At 37.7% G+C, this 13,756-nt stretch overlaps 2 non-coding genes across 2 annotated transcripts; both read left to right on the plus strand.

Moving 5' to 3' along the window:
- The first annotated feature begins 254 nt into the window (after positions 1-254).
- Positions 255-327, plus strand: TRNAA-CGC (transfer RNA alanine (anticodon CGC)). Its single transcript has one exon. It is a non-coding gene; the product is annotated as a tRNA-Ala (tRNA).
- Positions 328-12,011: 11,684 nt separating this feature from the next.
- TRNAA-CGC (transfer RNA alanine (anticodon CGC)) lies at positions 12,012-12,084 on the plus strand. The gene has a single exon. It is a non-coding gene; the product is annotated as a tRNA-Ala (tRNA).
- The last annotated feature ends 1,672 nt before the right edge of the window (positions 12,085-13,756 follow it).

Here is a 13,756-nt window from a genome sequence, read left to right on the forward strand (position 1 = left end):
ATGCTCAGGATTAAAAATTCATAGGCAGCAGAGTTCATTTAGTGGGTTATTTTAATGTTACTTAAATCATGAGAAATTTGATCGGTTTGGAGCCTTCACTCAAGATTTTTGGTGTTTTTCTTTCACATTCCTTTAATTCATACTTGATTTAAGTTTAATACAAAGAATCAAGAACATTCTAAAAGTACTTCTTAAGAAGAGTCCAAAATGGCTTCTTACCTCATCATGAACGTTTGGGACTTTTATTTTATAAAGGGGGTGTAGCTCATATGGTAGAGCGCTCGCTTCGCATGCGAGAGGCACGGGGTTCAATTCCCTGCACCTTCATTGTGTGTTCATGGTGTTTTTCTTTTATATTCGTTTAATTCATACTTTTTTTAAGGTTTATACAAAGATAGATGTAATTCTACAAGTATTTATTATGAAGAGCCCAAAAATGGCTACTTACTTCGTCATGGACGTTCGGGACATTTATTTTATAAAGGGGGTGTAGCTCATATGATAGGTCTCATTGCTTCTGTTAGGATAGCCGCCATAAGAAAATAAACTCTTATGATAGGTCTCATTCATGAAATTGTATGGGTTTGCATTTAACCTCAATAGTGGGTCACTTACTAAGTATTTCTTAAAATACTTAAGCCAAATGCTACTTCTATTTAAGGTAAACGCAAGGCATCACTGTACGAATGATGACGTCATCGCAATTCGAGACCATGACACATGCATAGGCATCACTATACGAATGATGACGACATCGCAATTCGAGACCATGACACATGCATAGGGTAGATGCATTTATTTTCTTAGCCTTAGGCTAGAATATGATGTTTTTAATTTAAATATTTATTTATTTTATTTAGTCTTTCATTGTGTCGTTTTAAACATGTTTTCGAATACGTAAGTCCATGACAGTGTTTTAAGATAGAGTTTACGTTTTATGAAGAAGTTTAAATGCTAATTTATGCATAGAAATGATTATGCTGTGATAATGGTAACAACTCTAGCTAAGTAGAAATCTAGCGTGTAAAATAGGGTGTACTTACAAGAAAAACAGGGTGTACTTAAGAATATGCACGTAGATATGCACTTATCAGAAAAAACAGGTAAAATAGAGTATGTTAACTCGAGTTAGAAATATAGTTTTTTTTTTTTTTTTTTTTTTTTTTTTTTTTTTTTTTTTTTTTTTTTTTTTTTTTTTTTTATGGACCTAGAACAGTATAAGTTGTGTAAAATAGGGTGTACTTACTGTACATGGTTCCATTCACTCCGCCACTTAGATAAAAAGAGTAAACTTACTCAGAGTTGCTATCAATTTCATAATGTAATCATTTTTATGCGGAAATAACGTAATCAAAACAATGTCATAGACTTACGTGTTCGAAAATATCTTTAAAACGATACAGCAATAAACTATAGGCTAGAATAAGACGTTTTTAAGTCTAAGAAAATAAATGCGACTACCTTATGCATGTAAAATGATCTTGAGTTGCGATGTCGTCGTCAGTAGTACAGGGATGACTTGCCTTTACCTGAAACAAGCAGGTGGCTTGAGTATTTTAAGAAATATTTAGTAAGTGACCCATTTGTTGAGGTTAAATGGAAACACATAGAATCATGAATGGGACCTATCATATCAGTCTATTTTTCTACGGCGACTATCCTAAGCGGGGTATTGGATGTGTACTTAATTTTCCAACACATGGTTTATATGTGCGAATATGGACCCACCAGTATGTTTGCATACCTCCTAGGCCTTTTTTTGTTCGGGCGAGCATTCTCTAGTAGTTGTTGAAGCTAGACATCCATTAGGAATAGTGACCGTCATGGTAGCATTATGGTAAACATAATGATCATTTTCCTGCCTTGGTACTGTATGCGTCCATACTATCGTAAAAGGAGAAGGGGTATCCCCCGATGCATGAACACACAATAATGCATGAGGTCACAACATTTTTTTCGTTTTCATTATCATGTACTACAACCCCGTTCACACAAGCTTTCCTCTCCAAATATGGTAATGGTAGCAAGTGTATGCTCATCATGACTTAGATCCTTTCTCAACTGTACTGCTAACACCATTTTCATCCCTCTAGGCTAATGGGTGTTTTTATGGATAATTATCGGGTTCGACCCCGTTATTACCAAGCTTTTTGCTAGGGGCATGGGAATAACTTTGTGTTCTAATAGGAAGTTCGTCCTTAACACGATGTCGAATTCGTCCATCTTGACTATCGCAAAGTCAGTTCATCCAATCAAAGTCCCCAACTTAATGAGAGTTCTTTTCGCAACTCCTAAGACGGGTAAAGCTGTCAAATTGATGATCTTCATCTTTGCTACATCTTGATGCCAAAGGATATTCAATCATTTTGCTTTGGTCTCTGTCATGGAGTTGTGGGTGGCTCTAGAGTCGCCAGTAGTGCTTCTGGTCACTCTATGGTTAACTCAGACCTCAACATACATAAAACTGCAATCCATTAGCTCGGTTGTGTCTTCCACTCTCTTCTGAAAAGGTAGACAGTATGTACCTTCCCGTCCTCAAGTTGCTGATATCTTCACAAAAAGTGTTTCTAGACCTCTTTTTGAACTGTTTAGATCCAAGTTTTACATTCGTTTAAGTTCAATGATCAACTTGTAGGGTGGTCTTAAGGATATTTAGCCTTGAATTATAATTTATCATATGTATCATATTTGACCGTTTATTATAAGTAAATATCCTGTATGATACTTGACTCCCATTACCGCTTATTATAAATATCATATTTGCCCTTTTATGATAGTCAAATATATTGTATTCATATATTACTCCTCCTCCTATGCAAGGTTCAATCCTTATCATTTCAAATTTTTTGTGAAGGATTTTGGACCGAAAATAACTGAAATGGCTAGGATCAGGTAACACTAGTCTACTTTAAACCATTTTTTCTTCTTTCTTCTTTTCTCTCTCTTGTTTCTTTTACCTTCTTTCATTAATTATGGTTTATGTTACTTTCATGTGCCTAATTAACAAAGTGACACTAAAATGACCAAAATAACCCTCAACCCTTGAGGGTTGACTTTGAATTTTCTTTAATTTTTCTACCATTTTTAGTTACAGAAGATTTTCTAAGAATATTTCTCTTCTACTGCATTTTAAAATTTTGCTTCTAAGATTCTAAAAAAATTTCTTGAATTAAAATTTTAAACTATGTTGGGACTTGTGTGTCACACTATTTCAATGCTCAGCTTGACAAGTGTCAAGCTGAATGCCCCTTAAGGTGCCACAGTGCAAAAAAAGCATGTGTCTATGTCTTGATGCTACCCAAAAATTTCTATATTATTCACGCATGTTTGGATAGCACCTTGACAGTGTACATATTTTTCCTATATATTCTTCTTTTTATAGTCGAATTGAGGGAGACCAATTTCACGAGAAAATTCGTATTTTTGATTTATAAATCTTTTTTGAAACTAGAAAACCTTTCGATACCATGAAAGAATTTTTAAGCTCGTGATTTAGGAGATCGCACATGACTGAAAATCAACACACGACATTAGTTCTCTCTTTCTCTTCTATTTTACCGTTTTTGTTATGTGTCTTACGTTTTCGTTAATATCATGTTTGTTATTGAAAACTAGACAACATGTTGGTTTCATAATCTTGCATGAGAGTCTAACATGCTAAATCAATTTCATAATATCAAGGATTTCATTTTCAAGGTTTTGAAAATAAGACTGCGACTATAAATCAAAAGAAAATCTGATTGCAACTTAGTGTTGTTTCAGTTTATTACAAACGAGAATGAGTTTGGGTTATATTTATAAACAAATATCAAAAGACCAATATGATGTAAGAAATTATCAAAACACCCCTATGATGAGATTTGTTATGAATGTTGTTTTACGTGCTTTTCATTGTGTTAGAGAGAAAGATAGGCTATTGCGATCTGTGCTATAGGGGATTGATGGATGTTATCTCCCCATTGAGCATGTTTGCATGTATGTTTGCATTATACAATATGTTAGCTCCAGGTGTTTGACTATGTGTTCTCTCTGTAGAACATGTTTATCTGCACAAAACTAGGGCTTTAGAGTTAGGTTGACTAGATGATGACTTGGGTCAGGTTGCCTCCAATAGACTGAGCACTTTAGGATCGTGAGCGACGGCCAGAAGATCTAGACCCTAGTGCTTCAAGACTAAGAAATATTCAAGGAGTCAAAATAGAACAACCTAGAGCTAGAAGACCTTGTTAAGCCCTAGCTGCCTTAGGAACCCAATAGACCTTTTCAACTCCCAGATATGACCAAGGTGTAGTTCAAATTATGGATTATGCAATTAAGTGATCGATAGGTGTAACTACCTAGAAAAGCAAGCATGAGAGAACCAAGTTAAGATTAGGGCGCTATAGCTAGTGCGACTTACACGTTGACCAAGTTCAAAATGTGTTCCATTAGACCCTACACCCAGTATCATTAGTGGCGATTATAGGTCCCTAAGAACCTCGTAGGACTCCACATCCTAGAAACGAGAGATAGGTTTAAACTACCTAAAAGTCCCTAAGAACCTCGTAGGCCTCCACGACAACCAAGAATGATCATGGTAGCTCATTAGGCTATAGCAATGTGAACAGTCTCACATGTCTGTCCACTACCCTTTCCACTTCAGTATCGTATTGTTGAGACTCTACTTCGGGTTCCATACCATGGATCTAGGCGTTGCTTGTTAGGTTCATGCGACATGTGCCCCAACCTAGTGTAAATGACCAAGGGTCTCCTAAAACAGAACCCTTGTACTGTTGTTGGGTTTTATGTCCTAAAACTCATAGTTTGTAAACACAAACATATTCTATTTTCAATAAAGTTATTATTGTTCTTTATTCAGTAAAGATTGTTATTGAATAAAGTGAACTTTACGATCATTAATCTAAATCCAATAAACTAAGAACACTCTGGTTATAGTATGATTACTTGAACTATATGTAGAGACATGAGAGTGGATCAAGTTCAAGTATATAGTCAAAATGATCTATAGTATAAGGATAAGGCTGAGTACCTTATTTTGGGGACACTATGGATGCTGCCCACTTTTGTATATGATATAAACAATGTGATCACTAAATTGTACATGTGGAGACATGTGAGTGGGGGCGTCCTATGCAATGAGTATTGCCTAAGATCGGACCATGAAGAAAACCACTCTCACTTTATAATGTCGTTTACTGTTGAGACTGATTTTCTTTTCATTCGATAACCTAGATTTGCATGGGTGAGAGTGGCTCTAGTTCGCCGACTCAATAGGTCTCCCATTTCAGGGGTAAGACTGGGTGAATGGTTGGGGACGTGGGGTGCAAGATGGAATTCACTCCTACCAACTATTAGGGATAGAAGAGAGGTAGTTCCCTTAAGCATTGACTCCAGGTCTTGAACAAGGGGCCCCACCCTCTCATTGGCCTGAGAGGGATTCGTTTACTGGTTGGACCACAAACCAATTGTTCATTAGAGGATCAGTGAGACATAAGGAACAAGAAGTAACTTCAGGGGTAAAACGGTAAATTGACCCAGCTCTAGTTACAAACAACCTGTGAAGGATCGACTTGTTAGGCTTATGGAGCCTGATACTTATTTATAGCTTGGTCAACGGTTATATCCAGTAAAGCTATATCCAGTAAAGCTATATTTAGTAAAGCTATATATAGTAAAGCTATATCCAGTAAAGCTATATTTAGTAAAGCTATATATGGTAAATAGCTATATATATAGTAGATGGCTAAATCTGGTAAAGCTATATATAGTAAACTATACCATATATATATCTGGTCCGGTAGAGCTTTGAAAATGTACTTTTCTATTCTCTGTACTCTCTTGTTGTACATGCCTGAAGTCATCAATAAAAAATCCTTTTAGCCAGAGTTCTCCTTGCAACTTCTCTCTATCCTTCTCTTTGTGTTCATCTAGATCGAGCGTGTGCGTTGTTGTGCGATCCTAACAACTGGTATCGATCCTAACAACTGGTATCAGAGCCAGGCAGTGTCAGAGCCAGGCGGAAGTCAGAGCTAGGCAAAATTCACCACGATCTGTGAAGATGGAAAGTTCAAAGATTGGAATTGAGAAGTTCGATGGATCCGATTTCGGTTTCTGGAAGATGCAGATTGAAGATTATCTATACCAGAAAGATCTTCACGAACCTCTGTTGGGGGTGAAACCAGATACCATGACCACAAAACAGTGGAAGCTCAAGGATCGATAAGGCCTTGGGGCTGATCCGGTTGACGCTATCCAGAAACGTGGCGTTCAACATTATCAAGGAGAAGACAACGTCAGGTCTGTTGAAGACGCTGTCGAATATGTACGAAAAACCGTTGGCTATGAACAAGGTGTATTTGATGCGGAGATTGTTATGGTAGTTCTGGCTGATCCTATTGCTGAAGAACCAGACGTGGCTGATCCTATTGCTGAAGAACCAGACGTGGAGCAAGTTGCACCTGAACAGGTGTTGAGAAGATCATCCAGAACTACCAGAGCACCAGACAGATATTTGAGCTTCTGTTGTACCATCACTCTGATTTGTTGTACTCTCCTCCATTGTCAGACCTCAGGCATTTGATCTTCAAGCCGGTCTGATTTTCAACTTCAGCTTTCCACTTCTTGAAGGTGGTAAACACATCTGACTTATGTTTCAGAAAGTAAACCCATACCTTCCTGCTGAAGTCATCGATGAAGGTGACGTAGTACCTTGATCCACCAAGTGATGAAACTGGAGATGGTCCCCAGACGTCTGTATTGCTGAAACTCCAGAGGGGGTTGCGTCGCTGAAGCTCCAGAGGGGGTTGCGTCGCCCGGAAGCGTCGCTGAAGCTCCAGAGGGGGTTGCGTCGCCCGGAAGCGTCGCTGAAGCTCCAGAGGGCGTTGCGTCGTCCGGAAGCGTCGCTGAAGCTCCAGAGGGGGTTGCGTCGTCCGGAAGCGTCGCTGAAGCTCCAGAGGGGGTTGCGTCGTCCGGAAGCATCACTGAAGCTCCAGAGGGGGTTGCGTCGCCCGGAAGCGTCGCTGAAGCTCCAGAGGGGGTTGCGTCGCCCGGAAGCGTCGCTGAAGCTCCAGAGGGGGTTGCGTCGTCCGGAAGCGTCGCTGAAGCTCCAGAGGGGGTTGCGTCGTCCGGAAGCGTCGCTGAAGCTCCAGAGGGGGTTGCGTCGTCCGGAAGCATCGCTGAAGCTCCAGAGGAGGTTGCGTCGGCCAAAAGCATCGCTGAAACTCTAGAGGAGGTTGCGTCGGCTGGAAGCGTCGCTGAAACTCCAGAGGAGGTTGCATGGGCCGGAAGACTCTTGCTGAAACACCAGAGGTGTAGCAAGTGGGAGTTGATGTTGAGTTGCTCAAAGATTCACAGACTGATGTTGTAGCAGATACTCATGAAACTCCTGAGACTCTTGCTGAGAAATCAGAGGTGAAGCAAGTGGGAGTTGATGTTGAGTTGCTCAAAGATTCACAGAGTGATGTTGTAGCGGATACTCATGAAACTCCTGAGACTCTTGCTGAGAAACCAGAGGTGAAGCAAGTGGGAGTTGAGGTTGAGTTGCTGAAAGATTCACATAGTGATGTTGTAGCAGATACTCAAGAAACTCCTGAGACTCATGCTGTTGGCGAGGAACCCGGTCTATCATTCAAAACACAGAAGGCGATACCATTTCACTCGGAGGTTAGTTGAAGATGGTGATGTGTTTTGAGAAGATAGAGGGTGCAAAGAATCCAGCAAACATGTTGACAAAATGTGTTGATGTTGGAATGTTGAGGTTGTGCAAAACCTCAATTGGTATGGTGCAGTGAAGATGCTCATGGTCGTTTGAGAGTGAAATTCTTGGTTGACTGGATCAGTCTCCAAGTGGGAGAATTGTTAGGCTTATGGAGCCTGATACTTATTTATAGCTTGGTCAACGGTTATATCCAGTAAAGCTATATCCAGTAAAGCTATATTTAGTAAAGCTATATATAGTAAAGCTATATCCAGTAAAGCTATATTTAGTAAAGCTATATATGGTAAATAGCTATATATATAGTAGATGGCTAAATCTGGTAAAGCTATATATAGTAAACTATACCATATATATATCTGGTCCGGTAGAGCTTTGAAAATGTACTTTTCTATTCTCTGTACTCTCTTGTTGTACATGCCTGAAGTCATCAATAAAAAATCCTTTTAGCCAGAGTTCTCCTTGCAACTTCTCTCTATCCTTCTCTTTGTGTTCATCTAGATCGAGCGTGTGCGTTGTTGTGCGATCCTAACAACTGGTATCGATCCTAACACGACTTACTAATCATGGTGATATCAAATAGACAGAAATATATCTATAGTGAGGGGAGTGCAACTACTAGGCTATAGTGGAGTGTCCTAGTAGTTAACGAATGTTGGTTAACTAGGTTAATAAGTTTAACTGGTTAATCTTGGATCGTTGGAGCCCATGATCTATAGGTCCAATAACAGTATATATTCATACAATATCAAGATCAGCTTGCAATTATGATCTGGAAGTGTATCCGGCCGGGACAAGTGTTCGTATCTATTATGCCATAGTCAAGAGGCGCTCAACGGACCTTGTTGAATCTTATCAACCCTTTATAGATAGAATTAGCTTTTTCTCAAATGGATTCTCTAATCTATCTCTGTATCGTTTACTACCCTTATACCAAAGGAAATTGAACGATCTTGCTTGCTTTGCTTGGTTCTTCCCTGCCTGAGAAATTCTCCCTTTTAGTTGATTTGACTGATGGATGCGGATTATAACAACTATATTCATTGCTAACTAATACTACTATATAAATATAATGGAATAGCTATGAAAGAAAGAGAGAGTTTTCTTATTTGAAACGCCTTGTGATCTTCAACCCATTATTTAGTGCTTCAATAGAATTACCGGGAGTCAGTACTATAGTATAGCTTGTTTCCAATACTCAGCTGATTGAACCAAGCCTCTGCAATTTCCGAATCTCCCTGTCGAATGGATTCTCTAATCTATCTCTGAATACGCTTTATTTATTTATTTCAATTCATAAGATGGAGATATCCCACCCACCGAAGTAAAGAACCGTTTCCCTCTACTAGCTCATATCGGGCTAAACCAAAGAACAGTGTGACGAGTGAGTTCGAAGTGTTCGAATTCAAATTGGGAATATGTGCTACATATATACGATATATTTAACCGCATTTTTGTTTTATTTACGAATTAAACAAAAAGAGAGAATCTGAAATATTTAAATAACATTTAAATATTTTAATCAATTATGTGTCAGAATTGATTGAGATTAACATTTGAATTAATATTAAATATTAATTAAATAGTTTAATTAATCATTAAATGTTACTTTAATTTGAAATTAATTGTTGAATTAAAATAAAGAAAGTCAAAATGTTGACTTCATTTAATGGAAAAGTACATGTTAGTGGAATTTTGAGGTGTCAAAATTTGGTTTAACCAAACTTGCATGCTTGCCAAATAAACCCCACAAGTTTGAGTGGAATTTTAACACCATCAACTATAAACTCGATCCTGAGCGTAGGTTAACCTAGTAGCTAACCGGCACACAGGGGATCGCTGCCCCCAAACTTTGAAGACTTTATGGTCCCGTGGGAGAGTTGTCAGGTAACCCCCATGGATAATGCTCAAATTGTTGTTCAGATTCAGATCCAACTATACTGTCTTGCAACTTATGAGTTCCCGCCTCAACCTAGAACATTGATCATCCACTACATAAGCAAGACAAGCCACTTAAGTAGTAGAAAAGAAGAACGAAAAAATCGCACAGACCCCTATGTGTATGCTTCAGTTTAGAGTCCTACTCGAAAGTTGGGGTACCCAGTTGCTTAGAGAGCATTGAAACCTAAGCTCAAACTTCCTAGAGCAAAGAGTAAAGCCCGTGATACTTACTAAGTTAACGATGCATTGAGAGCCTACAAGTAGGTTGGTTATTGAGTATTATTATACTCACCCCTTTCTCTTTTCTTTTTCAGGTGTTTACAGGCTGCTGCTCGAGGTGAATGAGCGTTCACGAGTTGTGTGGTCATAGTGGGGGGTTGTTCTAGAGTGCTAGCCTATTTTTACATTTTTTAGGCTTTTATATTTTTGTTTTATAATGGATTCCTCGTACGAAACTTCGTCCTGTAATTGGACTTAATTTTTTATTTAATTTTTGTGTTCACTTTTCTTTTAATTTAAATTTTAGTGGATTTTATTTTTTTAAATTTTTTTTAATTATTTTCGCTTTCATCTTTTTAGTCTGTATTCGAGTCTCACATGCTAGAGCTCTCACTTTGCATGCAAGAGGTACCATAAGTAGGATTATCTACTTAGTAAGTAGCCTACCACACTCTTTTTTTCCTTGTTCTTGTTGTAAGTACTTAGGCTGACTTTGATCCTTTTATTTTGAGATCTCAACCTTAGTTTTAATTTAAGGGTCTTAGTCCTATTGTTTTTGGTGTGTACTCAGTAAGTAGCCTGTCATAGCGTGTCACACTCTTTCTTTCTTTGTTCTTGTTTTAAGTACTTGCGTGGACTTTGGTCCTTGAATTCTGTGATGTCAACCTTAGTTCTGATTTAAGGGTCTAAATACTATTTTTCTTGGATTGTAAGTGTACTTAGACAGACTTTGGTCAATGGATTCTAAAATCTCAACCTTTGTTCTGATCCGGGGGTTTTAATATTATTGTTCTGGGTTCTTGTCTTCAGAACTTGGATCTTGATTCTTATTCTATTCTTTGATCGTTGTCTTGCTCTTGGTCACTTTCTAGGTTGTTTTCTTTTTGTCTTGTTCTCTCATACACTCCCCCTAGGATTTATGGTACTAGTCATGAGCTTGACAACTTGTGTCCAATACTTCGTATATTCCAAGTGACACAGTCTGCATCATACGCTCCAAGCAACACAGTCTGAAACTACGTCCAAGGCTTCATGCATTCCAAGCGACGTAGTCTGACCCCGCATCTAGATTTCATACAAAATTTCGTAGCATTTAGAGGTTATCTAGATCATGAAATGAAGGTAAATTTCTTAAGGAGCATTATGGTCATTTTACACTGTTACTTGGTTTAACTAATTAACCATATCCAATGACAACCAAATTTCATATATAATCTTAACATGTCATTTTATGCTTAGTATTCAAAATTCATAGGCAGTAGAGTTCATTTAGTGAGATATTTGAACGTTACTTAAATCTCGAGCAATTTGATATATTTGGAGTCTTCACTCACGGTTCTAGGTATTTTTGTTTCATATTCCTTTAATTCATACTTGATTTAAGGTTTATACAAAGATCCAAGCAATTTCTACAAGTATTTCTTAAGAAGAATCCAAAATGGCTACTTACCTCGTTATGGACGTTCAGGACCTTTATTGTGTAAGGGGGTTGTAGCTCATATGGTATAGCGCTCGCTTTGCATGCAAGAGGAACAAGGTTCAATTCTGTTCTGATCTAAGGGTCTGGGTACTTTTTTTTTCTGCTTCTTATCTAAAAAACTTGGATCTTGATCCTTGTTCAGTCCTTGATCGTTGTCTTGTTCTCCAAGACACTCCCCTAGTATTTATGGCACTAGTCATGAACCTGGCATCCTGTGTGTCATGAACCTGACATCTTGTGTCCAAGGCTTCATACGTTCAAAGCGATAGTGTTAACCTACGTCCAAGATTTCATACATTTCAAGTAATAAAGTTTGAACCTATGCCATGGTTTCATGCATTCCAAGCGACATAGTCTGTACTCGAATCTAGGTTTAATAAAAAGTTCCATAGTATTTGGAGGTTCTCTAGAACATGAACCAAAGTTAAATTTTCTTATGTGCATTATGGTCATTTTAATGTTACTTAAATCACGAGCAATTTAATTGGTTCGGAGCCTTAACTCACGGTTCTTGGTGTTTTTCTTTCACATTTCTTTAATTCATACTTGGCTTAAGGTTTATACAAAGATCCAAGAAATTTCTACATGTACTTGTTAAGAAGAGTCCAAAATCGCTGCTTACCTCGTCATGGACGTTTAAGACATTTATATTATAGAGGGGGTGTAGCTCATATGGTAGAGCGCTCGCTTCGCATGCGAGAGGCACAGGGTTCAATTCCCTGCACCTCCATTGTGTTTGTTTTGAAATCTTAGGTTCTCCTTCTTCAGAGCTTCTTACCTCATCATGAAGTTCGAAACTTTATTCTATAAACGGGGTGTAGCTCATATGGTAGAGTGCTCGAGAGGCACGAGGTTCAGTTCCTTGTACCTCTATTGTATTTATTTGTTTTTCAGATTCTTGTCTATTCTTGCCTATCACACTATTTCTTTCTTGTTGTAAGTACTTAAGACTCTTTATCATACTTGGTTTAAGGTTTATATAAAGATCCAAGCAATTTCTACAAGTATTTCTTAAGAAGAGTGCAAGATGGCTACTTACCTCGTCATGAACGTTTGGGACATTTGTTTTATAAAGGGGATGTAGCTCATATGGTTGAGCGCTCTCTTTGCATGAAGAAACACATGGTTCAATTTGGTGCTAACTCTATTTTGTTTGTTTTGAAATCTTAGGTTCAAATACTTGTATTATTGTAAGGATCAGATGACTCGATAAGATGGGTAAATTTTATACGTTTATAATTTTATAATTTACAATACATTTATTTTATAGATTCATATGTAATTAAAACATGAAATTAATGAATGAGTATAAAGATTCTAGCCTATAACACTATTTCTTTTATTTCTTTTCTTGTTCATGTTGTAATTACTTGGACTCTTTAGTTCTTATCTTTAATTGTGAGTTCTTATCATGATCTATCTTTAGGACTTTGATCCTTAACTTATGAGGTCTCAACCTTAGTTTCGATCCAAGGGGCTTGGTACTATTGTTCTCGGTTCTTTTCTTAAGAACTTGGATCTGAATCCTTGTTCTAGTATTTGATCGTTGTATTGTTCTCCAAGAAACTCCCCCTAGTATTTATAGTACTAGTCATGAACCTGACATTCTGTGTCCAAGGCTTCCTACGTTCCAAGCGACACAGTCTGAACTTGCGTCCAAGGCTTCATACATTTCAACCGACATAGTCTGAACCTATGCCATGACTTCATGTGTTACAAGCAACGTAGTCTAAACTCGTATCTAGGTTAAATACAAAGTTTCATAGCATTAGGCAGTCGTCTAGATCATGAACCAATGGTAAATTTCCTTAGGTGCATTATGTTCATTTTACATCGTTACTTGGTTTAGCTAATTAACCGTATCCAATAACTACAAAATTTCATATAAACTATTAACATGTCGTATTATGCTCAGTATTAAAAATTCCTATGCAGCGAAGTTCATTTAGTATGTTATTTTAACGTTACTTAAATCCTGAGAAATTTGATCGGTTCGGAGCCTTAACTCATGGTTCTTGGTGTTTTTCTTTCACATTCCTTTAATTGAACTTGGTTTAATGTTTATACAAAAATCCAAGCAAATTCTAAAAGTACTTCATAAGAAGAGTCCAAAATGGTTTCTTACCTCACCATGAACGTTCGGGACCTTTATTATATTAAGGGGGTGTAGCTCATATGGTAGAGTGTTCGCTTCTCATGCAAAAGGCATGAGATTCAATTCCCTCCACCTCTATTGTTATTTGTTTTAAGATTCTTATCTTTAAAACTTGGATCTTGATCCCTGTTCTAATCCTTGATTGTTGCTTCATTCTCCAGGACACTCCCCCTAGTATTTATGGTACTATTCATGAACCTGACATCCTTTGTTAAAGGCTTCATACGTTCAAAGCGACGTACTGTTA

This window comes from Cucurbita pepo, chromosome 6 (assembly GCF_057944985.1).
Source record: "Cucurbita pepo subsp. pepo isolate OVF chromosome 6, ASM5794498v1, whole genome shotgun sequence".
NCBI lineage: Eukaryota > Viridiplantae > Streptophyta > Magnoliopsida > Cucurbitales > Cucurbitaceae > Cucurbita > Cucurbita pepo.